Below are 10,146 nucleotides of genomic sequence, written 5' to 3'. Positions count from 1 at the left end.
TTAAGTTCTAGTGACTTTTGATGAACCACTAGTCCCAACTAAATCTTCACCTCTCCTTTTCTTAATTGCCTTCCTTCCTCCTTTATCTCCATCATCAGCATATGTGTCATCAGCTCCTTTCAAAGCCAGTTGTTTGCATTTAGATTTAAGAATCTTCTCATCCTTTATGGCATCATCACCAAGCAGTAGAGAAAGAATCAACTCTATTGAATTTTGAACCTCATCAAGTTGTCTAGAAATTTTCTATCGTTTAGCTTCCAATCTAGCCTGATTGGCTTCAATCTGAGTCTGTCTGTCCAGAATTGGTATAATTGTTTCCGTATCTCCTGATGAGTAGTCATCTTTGATTGATTGGAGAAGTGGTGGCTTCCTGAGCAGTATGCAAAGATCTTACCAATAGAGTAGATGCTTTCATATGATTAAGCATAACAGGATTATGAATGGTCTTCTCAGCTAGTTTCCAGATGATTGAAATCATAAGCCTTTAAGATAGGATAGTTCATATCCTTCCATTTCTTTTTCTAGACATCATCAAAGAAATCCTGGTCCTTCTTAGCATCTATCTCTTTCAGCATTTGTTGCCTCACATGTTTAGACATATCTTCAGGAAAGTATAGATCATCCTCATGATCTATAATAGCATTGGAAGTATCAGCTTCTTCACCATCATTAGATTATGTCTCATGGACAAATCCTTCATCAATTACTGGATCTTGAACTATCTGCTAAACATCATCTCCAGCTTCAGCAGTTAAGATAAAATCAGAAATTGGAGTTGTATGTGATCCATGTGCCTCATAAACTTCCATAGCATCAACATTTAGCTCCACATCTTCAAGAATTGTAAACAGATGAATTGGAGCTTTAGAATTTACTTCCAGAACCTCAGTTCCTGTGGAGTGTTGTGGTGACCCAGTAGTGGATAGATCTTTATGAATGGACTGTTGTGCTACTACATCTTTAACAACAACAGGGAGAATAACAGGTGATGGAATAGTAGAGTGAGTGGACAACATGAAAGTATCAATACTTACACCTGCAGGGACATTATCAGCACTCGGTACATCAGAGTTTATCCGAGGGTCAACAAACTGTTGTTCAACAACTATTTCTTTTATACTCTATGCACCTTCAAAATATAACAAGTAACACTTAATCTCTATGTTCTTTTAAATTAGTCTGACTACTCTTCACACCACACATCTCATAACTTTGAATAGTTAGAGTTTCCTCACAAGGATTACTAAATCCTGACTCTCATCTACCTCTCCTTTTTCCAGGAAGGATCCTGCCTCTCTTTAATTCTATTTTTCTCTAAATCTTTTCACACAACTCATGGAAAAGGCTCAGATAAATATTCAGTCCTACAGAAATAAGAGGTGGCTAAGAAAAGGTGGTTTGTGGTCATACAACTAGAGCTAGTCCTTAAATAAGGTCTAGGTGTAATCATATCAACATGATTTATAAAATACATAATAAATGCTGATAAGACAAAATCAGAATTTAAAGTTGATAAGTGGATTTTATATCCACTTGGAATGCTTTATTACAAGCTTAAATTGGTGTTTTGCACTCAAGTTGTTGGTATTTTGATGTGTTTCTGTGTTATTGCATTTCAGGTATCAGTTAAATGAAGAAAAGAGCTTTTAAAGGAAATATGATGAAAAGTGATCAGAATTGGAATCCAAGGCCATTGTCAAGTTGTAGAGAATCTCGTTAGCTTCGCGTGGGCAGTTGAATCGCCTAATTCTGACGAGTAGAACTCAAGTTATGGCCAAAACAAGATTCATCAGAATTTTCCCAGTCAGTAGCTGAGCGCCCGCTCAGCAGAGCTGAGCGGCCGCCTAGGAGCTGATCGCCCGCTCAGGAGAGCTGAGTGGCCACTCAGGGCGCGGCTGGTCGCTGATTTCGCTGAAAAAGCCCTTTTTGAGTGGAATTTGATGATTTTAAGGGTCCAGGTCCACTAGGGGCGTATATATACTAAAAAAAGGGTTTTCATCATCCGAGAAGATTGGGATACCAAGGAGAAGACCTAGAAGCACAGAACAACTCCGAAAAAGAAGATCTTGTTTTCAACTTGTGATTCTTTGAATTAGTTGTAACTTTGGATGCTTATTTTCGTTCTTGTTGAACCTAGATCTCATTTATTCGTACTTCAATTATTATTCAGTTTATTAAGACCTTGTTTATACCATGCTTTCATTGGAACCCATGGTGACGATGAGTTCGATTATGGGCTAATCGTTGTCATGGGGTTCTAGCGGATTTACTTATGGATTTCAATAGTTAATTATTTTGATATCTTGGTGTGTGGTGATTGATTGATATCCTAGTCTTGGTTGTGCTTATTCGTCTTATGTGTGTAGCTAACATATAAGATAGCGTGTTAATCTCTATTGAAGCGACAGTGAATATAGAGGTTTAGAACTTGCCATGCTAGCATAGGTTCATGTATTTGTTATGCATGATTCGTAGGTAACTCTAACCATTTTACTTGCCCTATGTAATCATTATGGATAACTTGTGCTTAAACCGTTATGTTGTCAAATTCTATAGACATATAGGGTCTTAATATAATTGGTGCCTATTCAGCTTCTATCTCTTTTATGGATGTCTGGTAGAATGGTACTCGTGCAACGAAAGTTGGCGTTTATCAGTTTCGTGTTATCTGATTTGTGTCCTCACCATCACATGCTAAGGTTAAGAACGAGAAGGCTATTGAATGAAGTAGTAATGAAGTTAGAATCCCATGTTTGTCATATATAGTAATTCAACCTCAATTCTCTTAGTTAATGTTATTTAGTATAATCTCTTAGTTTAATCAAAACCCAATTTGTTATTTGTCTTAGCATTGAGCGATAACCATACATTGTTGCATAGGTGAATAAATTGAACTTAACCTAAACCAGTCTCTGTGGGAATGAATCTGATTTATATCTTATACTACTTGCGAACGCATATACTTGCGTGTATTTTAGCGCGTGTTTTCGCCCTAATAAGTTTTTGGCGCTGCTGCCGGGGACTCGGTGTTAATTTTTAGTTTATGTACTTGTCATCAGTGGTCGTTAAAGTTCACTGACTCGGATTCTTTTACTTTCACGGTTTATTTGTTTGTGTTTCAGGTACTCATTACAATGGGAGATCTAGCAGCACGAACGAAAGTCTTGATGGATTTTTCTCAACCCAAGATCAATGACATTCAATCTAGCATTGTCAGGCCAGCTATCACAGCTAATACCTTTGAGATCAAGCCTGGCATAATTCAATGGGTGCAGAATTCAGTCCAGTTTGGGGGTTCTCCAACGGAAGATCCCAATATGCACATTAGGGATTTCATAGAGATCTGCGACACCTTCAAGTTCAATGGTATTTCTGAAGATGCTATTAAGCTGAGACTTTTCCCATTCTCTCTGAGGGACAAGGCTAAGAGCTGGTTACACTCTCTACCAGCGGGTTCGATTACTACTTGGGAAGATCTTTCTCAGAAGTTTCTTACTAAATTCTTCCCTATGGCGAAGACAGCTGCAATCCGGAATGCTCTTACTCAATTTGCGCATCAATCAGGAGAATCTTTATATGAAGCTTGGGAGCGCTACAAGGAGATGCTTAGGAAGTGTCCTCATCATGGAATGCCTGATTGGATGATCATCAATTATTTTTACAATGGGTTGGGAGCACAGTCCAGACCCATGCTCGATGCAACAGCAGGCGGAGCATTATGGGCAAAGAGCTATGAGGAAGCTTATGATCTAATTGAACTGATGGATGCTAATGAATATCAGTATCCAACCCAGAGATATCCACATGGCAAGGTAACAGGAGTTCTTGAAGTGGATACAACTACGGCTATCACAGCTCAATTAAAGGCATTGTCTATGAAGATCGATTCTCTAGGCTAACTATGGTGTTAAACAGATAATTAGTGTTTGTGAGCTGTGTGCAGGTCCGTATGCGACGGTACAATACGCTATATCTAGTGACTCAGTTTAGTTTGTGAGCAACTTTCAGAGATCGCAGGAACCAGTTCCAGACACTTATCATCTTGACAACTGGAATCATCCTAACTTCAGCTGGAACAACAATCAGAATGCGATGCAACAGCCATTCCAGCAGTTTGGAAATAAGCTGTTCAACCCTCCTGGTTTTCAGCAACAACTCCAACTTCAACAACAAACTCATGTTGCAGGTCTATCTTAGAATGAAAAATCTGAATTGGAGGAGTTGAGGCTTATGTGCAAAAACCAGGCTCTTATATGCCAAAGCCAGGCTGTTTCTATCAAGACTCTGGAGAACCAAATAGGGCAAATTGCTAATGCCTTATTGAATCGACCACCAGGAACGCTTCCTAGTGATACAGAAGCCAATCCAGGAAATAGGGAAGTTGAAGAACATGTGAACGCCATCACCTTAAGGTCTGGAAAGGTCGCAAGCCCCCAAATTCAGCAAGACGAAGAGCCTGAAAAATCTCAAGATTCAGAAAATGCAGTTGTGGCTGAAGAAGATGTGCAGAAAGAAGTAGAGGTGGAACCACGGAAGACTACTGTGGAACACACTCCTCCTGAGGGTAATACAGGGGAGAAACATATCTATCCTCCACCTCCTTTTCCAAAGAGGGTGCAGAAGAAAAAGCCGGATAAGCAGTTTGAGAAGGTTTTGGAGGTGTTCAAGAAGCTTCATATCAACATACCTTTCGCTGAAGCTCTTGAACAGATGCCTAGCTATGCGAGGTTTATGAAAGGTATTCTCTCTCGGAAAGTGAAGCTCGATGACTTAGAAATCGTTGCTCTCACAGAGGAATGCAGTGTTGTGCTATAACAGAAGTTGCCTCCGAAGCTTAAAGATTATGGAAGCTTCACTATTCTTTGCACCATCGGAAACTTATCATTCGACAAATGTTTATGTGATTTAGGAGCTAGCATCAATCTGATGCCCTTATCTATCTTCAAGAAGCTTGGTCTGCCTGATCCGAAAGCAACATACATGTCATTGCAACTAGCTGACCGTTCCATCACTTATCCACGAGGTACAATGGAGGATGTTTTGGTCAAGGTGGATAAACTCATCTTTCCTGCTCACTTTGTAATTCTTGATTTCGAGGAAGATAAGAAGATTCCTATTATCTTGGGAAGACCATTCTTGGCTACAGGCCGAACTATGATCGATGTGCAAAAAGGAGAGCTTTCGATGAAGGTTTATGATCAAAAGGTCACTTTTAATGTGTTCAAGGAAATAAAGTTACCCACATCTAAAGAGGAGTGCTTTAAAGTAGAGTGGGTCGACTCTGTAGTAAATTTAGAGCATGAGCAATTGCCAGAGTCAGAGACCTTAGAGAGATCCTGTTGTGCAAGACATGCCTGTATCATAACAAGACTAAGTCATACTGACAACCCTAAGATTAGTTATATTGTAACCTTAATCTGTAATTCATACTTGTAACACTTAATGTCTGTAAAATGTAAATGGAGCAGAGTGGAGCATTTTTCTCTAAACAGTGTTAAGCCTAAGAATTCTATCTGGAAGAAGATCAAGAAGATCATGCCTCAGAAGAATTATGAAGAAGCTTGGAGTTGAATAAATCTGTTTGGTGTAAAACATTCTAAGTCAAGATCTCTACAAGTCACAGAATTAGTGTTATAGAGAAATCATTCGAGAACTCCAGAATGACTTATCGAGAAGTCATTTAAACTCCAGAGAGTACCGACGGATGAGTAACATCTACTCGACGGATGAGCAATATCTACTCGACGGATGAGGAATGTCTACTCGACGGATAAACCATCACTACTCGACGGATAAGCAACATCCACCGGGTGTAGAGAACTCAGGAATTGTCTATCGAGAACTCAGAAATATCGACAAGTATACATTCATTAGAGAACTCTGAGTTATCGATAAGCCAAAGTCCATTAGAGAACTCTGAGTTATCGATAAACCAAAATTCACTAGAGAACTCATAGTTGTCGATAAGTCTAGGCAACAAAGAAGTTTCAGAGATATCGACAAGCCACCATGCCTATCGAGATGTCGAGTTCTCTACAGCTTAACTGGAGATCTCGAAGTGAAGAAATTTCTCTAAGTACATAATTACAGAATAGTTCAATATCCAAGGTTGCGAATCAACAAACAATTCACACAGCTGGAATGACAAGTCTACAAAAAGTAGCTTGAGAGATGTGCAAGATCAACGACAAAGATTAACTGACAGATGAGATTAAAGTAATCACGGGATGCTAAAGATATGTTAAGCCAGAAATGGAAGATTTGCTTTTCTATAAATAGAAATGACAAGTGACAGTTTAGAAATGCTAATAGCATGTTTATTATCCACTGTGTATACCAGCAGTTAACTGAGTTATAAAGTTAACACTGGTCCTCTAGTTAAGTTAAGAAGAACAATCAGATTAGAAAAATTGTGAGTTATCTCTCAAGAAAGAAGCTAAGTTCTAAAACAAGAACTTAGAGATTTTGTTGCAAAACACTGCTTGATTTTTTAATATAAAATTAAGTGAGTTTTGAAGATCTTTGTTTTACATATTTGCACAACTATTTATGTTTAACATCCATTCTACTAAATCATTAACAACAACCAACTGCTAAAGCCTAAGTCAATCGAAAATCAAACATTTAAGCCAAAACACATTCACCCCCCTTATGTTGTATTCATACCTAACAAGTGCTATCAGAGCAAAATCTGAAAGTAAACAGATTAGACCTTGGAAAAATGAATATACAGAAAATCAGTAGTATCAAGATTCCTCCCTTTGATAAGGCCAATTACACTTTATGGAAAAAGAAAATGTTGTTGTTTATAAGAATGGCCAATCATCTTTATATTGGTATCCTCAAGAATGGGCCCTTCACTCCTGTAGTTAGAGTTGAGGAAACCACAGATGGAGATATGGTTATTCCAGCTCATTATGCTCCCAAGGATCCTTCTGAGTATATTGAACCTAAAAGAGAGAAAGTTTCCCTAGACAGTGCTTTGCAACTGATACAAATTGAGTCACTTGACAATGTAATGTATAATAACATTGTCAACTATGACACTGCTAAACAGATCTGGGAAAAGATTGAAATACTTTGTGAAGGAATTGAGGAGGTTAGGTCAAATCAAAGAAGGATATTGATTTCTCAGTATGAGGGTTTTATGGCTAAACCAAAGGAGAGTATTACTGATATGTTCGAAAGGTTTAATAAGCTGATAAATGACTTGCAGCTTCATGATAAATTTTATGATGTTGAAGAAGTGAATTTGAAGTTCTTGCTCACTCTCCCTGACCATTTGGAACAAAAGATCTCTGCAATCATAGAAGGAAGGGATCTGAGTAGAATTACACTAGAAGTGCTCTATGGGGTTCTGAAAACTTATGAACTTGAAATGATTCAAAAGAAGTCATTAAGGGCTGGTCAAGGATATGTAATGGATGGCTCAAGTGCACTGATTGTGAATGATGGCCAGACTTCTAATGATGAGCAAAGATCCCCAACTCCAACAATTTCTACAAGTGAGAAAAAAGTCAATGACACTGAAGAGCAAGTCATACTGGAATTGGATGAAGAAGATGAGTTCTACACTCTTGATGAGCTTGATGAGCTAGACAAATCAATGGCTTACTTGGCTAGAAAATTCTCTAATATTAGAGTAAAGAAACCAAGATTTTTCAAGAGCAAAGGACAGTTCTTCAACAAAGACATCAGCTAGAAAGGAAAAGGGAAGTACACTCCTGATAGCAAAACTGGCTACAAAACTGGATCTATTGATAGATAAAAAATAAGATGCTTTAACTGTGATGAGTTGGGCCATTTTGCTATAGAATGTAGGAAACCTAAGAAAGCAAAGAAAGACAAAGCCTATCTTGAATTGGAAGCAAAGTATGATGCTCTTCTAAAGAAGCAATAAGGGAAAGCTTATATTGCTGAGGGCAAGTGCTGGGATGATTCAGATAATGATGAAGATGAAGAAGTTGGAAACTATGCACTCATGGCCTTGGAGCAAGGAGACTCTTCATCATCTAAATCACAGGTACCAACTCTCACCACAATTGATTTAAATATGAGTCAATATAAGGAAACTGTTGAAAAGATGAGCACAAAAATGTTCCACATTCATACAAGCATGGTTGCTGCAAATGAGGAAGTTAGCAGATTGAAAAAGATCAATGAAAAACTTGAGAGTGAAAAACAAGAGGTTGAATTATTGCTGGTTGAGCTTGATGCTGCTAAACAAGAAATTGCATATTTAAAGAATAAATTAAAGTGTGCAATTGAAATTGAAGCAGTGTTGAGAGAAAGGCTGAAGAAGAATGAAGTGAAGATGAAATCCTTCAAAAATGCTTCTGTGTTGATTGGACAATATCATGAAAAGAACAAGCCTTGTGCAAACATTTCCATTGGTCTTGACTATGAAGGTTTGAACAGCAAAAAGAAGTTTGTCAGTGATAAAGGAAAATCAACTGAAGCTGAGAATGTTCCAATAATGTTGAAGAAAGTTGAATCACCTTTGTTCAAGGCATGTGAGGTGAACTTCAGTGAAGAAGAGTTGATCATCAAACAAGAGATAGCTGATGAGGACAAGAAAAAGAAAAATAATGAGTCAACTCAATCTTCCATCCCTGTTGAAACACCAAAAGCCAATCAAGAAACTAAGGAGCTTGTGAAGGAGATTAAAGCTGAAGAGGTCAAAAAGAAAAAGAAGAATAGAAATGGAAATATTGGGATAAACAAAAGCAATAATTTTGCTATGTTGCAGATGCTCCTAGAAAGAGTGTGAGAAATGTGGATCAATGAATCACCTAACTTATCTTTGTAAAAAGGTTGTTATCAATCTACCTGAAGGAGTCTGCAAGTACAATGAAGTTAATGCTAATGATCCCTATTCACTCTGTGACAAGTTTGACTGCATTCCCTGCAACATGAAAGTGATGAAGAGTTGCCAAAAATTGAGAATTGATCTCATGGAATCAAAAATTGATTCTGTATCTGAAAGGGAAAATGCTCAACAGTCTATAAATTCCATTTTATCTCAAAATTCTCATTCTACTTCTGCAAAATCAGTTAACAAGAAGAAAGTACCCAACACAGCTTGGGTAGCTAAACACACTTAATCCTTATTGTGTGCAGGGCAAAGGAAAGAAGGTCATATGGATCATTGATAGTGGATGCTCCAGGCATATGACAGGTGATAAGGCCCTGCTATCATAATTTGGGGAGATGGCTGGCCCTTTGGTAACCTTTGGAGACAACATCAAAGGATTCACAATGGGATATGGCAAGATTGTTTCTGGAAATATTATCATTGAATATGTAGCACTAGTTGTTGGATTAGAAGTAAATCTCCTAAGTGTTAGTCAATTTGCAGATAGAGGTTTTCAAGTTGTTTTCAACAAAGAAGATTGTGCTTTTATTAGCAAAAAGACTGGTGAAATTGCTCTTAAGGGAGTAAGAAAGGGAAGCTTGTTTGTTGCAGACTTAGACTCAACAAATAAAGATGGAAAGTGTTGTTTCTACACCAAGGCATCAGAAGAGCAAAGCAAATTGTGGTATAAAAAACTATCTCACTTGAATTTCAAAGCAATCAACACCCTAGTCAAGAAGGAACTTGTGAGAGACATGCCCAATCTGGAATTTGCTCAACTGGAAGTTTGTGAAGCTTGTCAGAAAGGAAAAATGAAAAGATCAAGTCACAAGTCAAAATCTGTGAATTCTATAAGTGCACCTCTGCAACTTATTCACATGGACTTGTTTGGGCCAGTAAATGTCTTGTCCATTCCAAGGAACAAATATGCCCTTGTCATGGTTGATGATTTTTCAAGATACACTTGGGTTGAGTTCATGTACTCTAAAGATGAAACTCCAAACATCATAACTGAGCACATCAAGAAAATTGATAAGCAAGCTGAAGGAAAAGATAGTGTGAAAAGATTGAGAAGTGATAATGGAACAGAATTCAGAAACTCAATATTAAGTGAATTCTGCAAATGCAAAGGCATTGTGTAAGAATTTTCAGCAGCTAGAACACCTCAACAGAATGGAGTAGTTGAGAGGAAAAATAGAACATTGGTTGAAGCTGCTAGAACTTTGCTACAAGATGCTCAGTTGCCAACTAGTTTTTGGGAAGAGGCTGTTAATACTGCATGCTACACTCAA

At 37.9% G+C, this 10,146-nt stretch overlaps 1 non-coding gene across 1 annotated transcript; it reads right to left on the bottom strand.

Moving 5' to 3' along the window:
• Positions 1-3,524: 3,524 nt before the first annotated feature.
• LOC141715281 (small nucleolar RNA R71) lies at positions 3,525-3,631 on the bottom strand. Its single transcript, XR_012572048.1, has one exon. It is a non-coding gene; the product is annotated as a small nucleolar RNA R71 (small nucleolar RNA).
• Between the last annotated feature and the right edge of the window lie 6,515 nt (positions 3,632-10,146).

This window comes from Apium graveolens, chromosome 3, assembly GCF_009905375.1.
Source record: "Apium graveolens cultivar Ventura chromosome 3, ASM990537v1, whole genome shotgun sequence".
In the NCBI taxonomy this organism is placed as follows: domain Eukaryota; kingdom Viridiplantae; phylum Streptophyta; class Magnoliopsida; order Apiales; family Apiaceae; genus Apium; species Apium graveolens.
The sequence above is the reverse complement of the archived record's forward strand: the minus strand, read 5'-3'. Positions and strand labels throughout refer to the sequence as shown.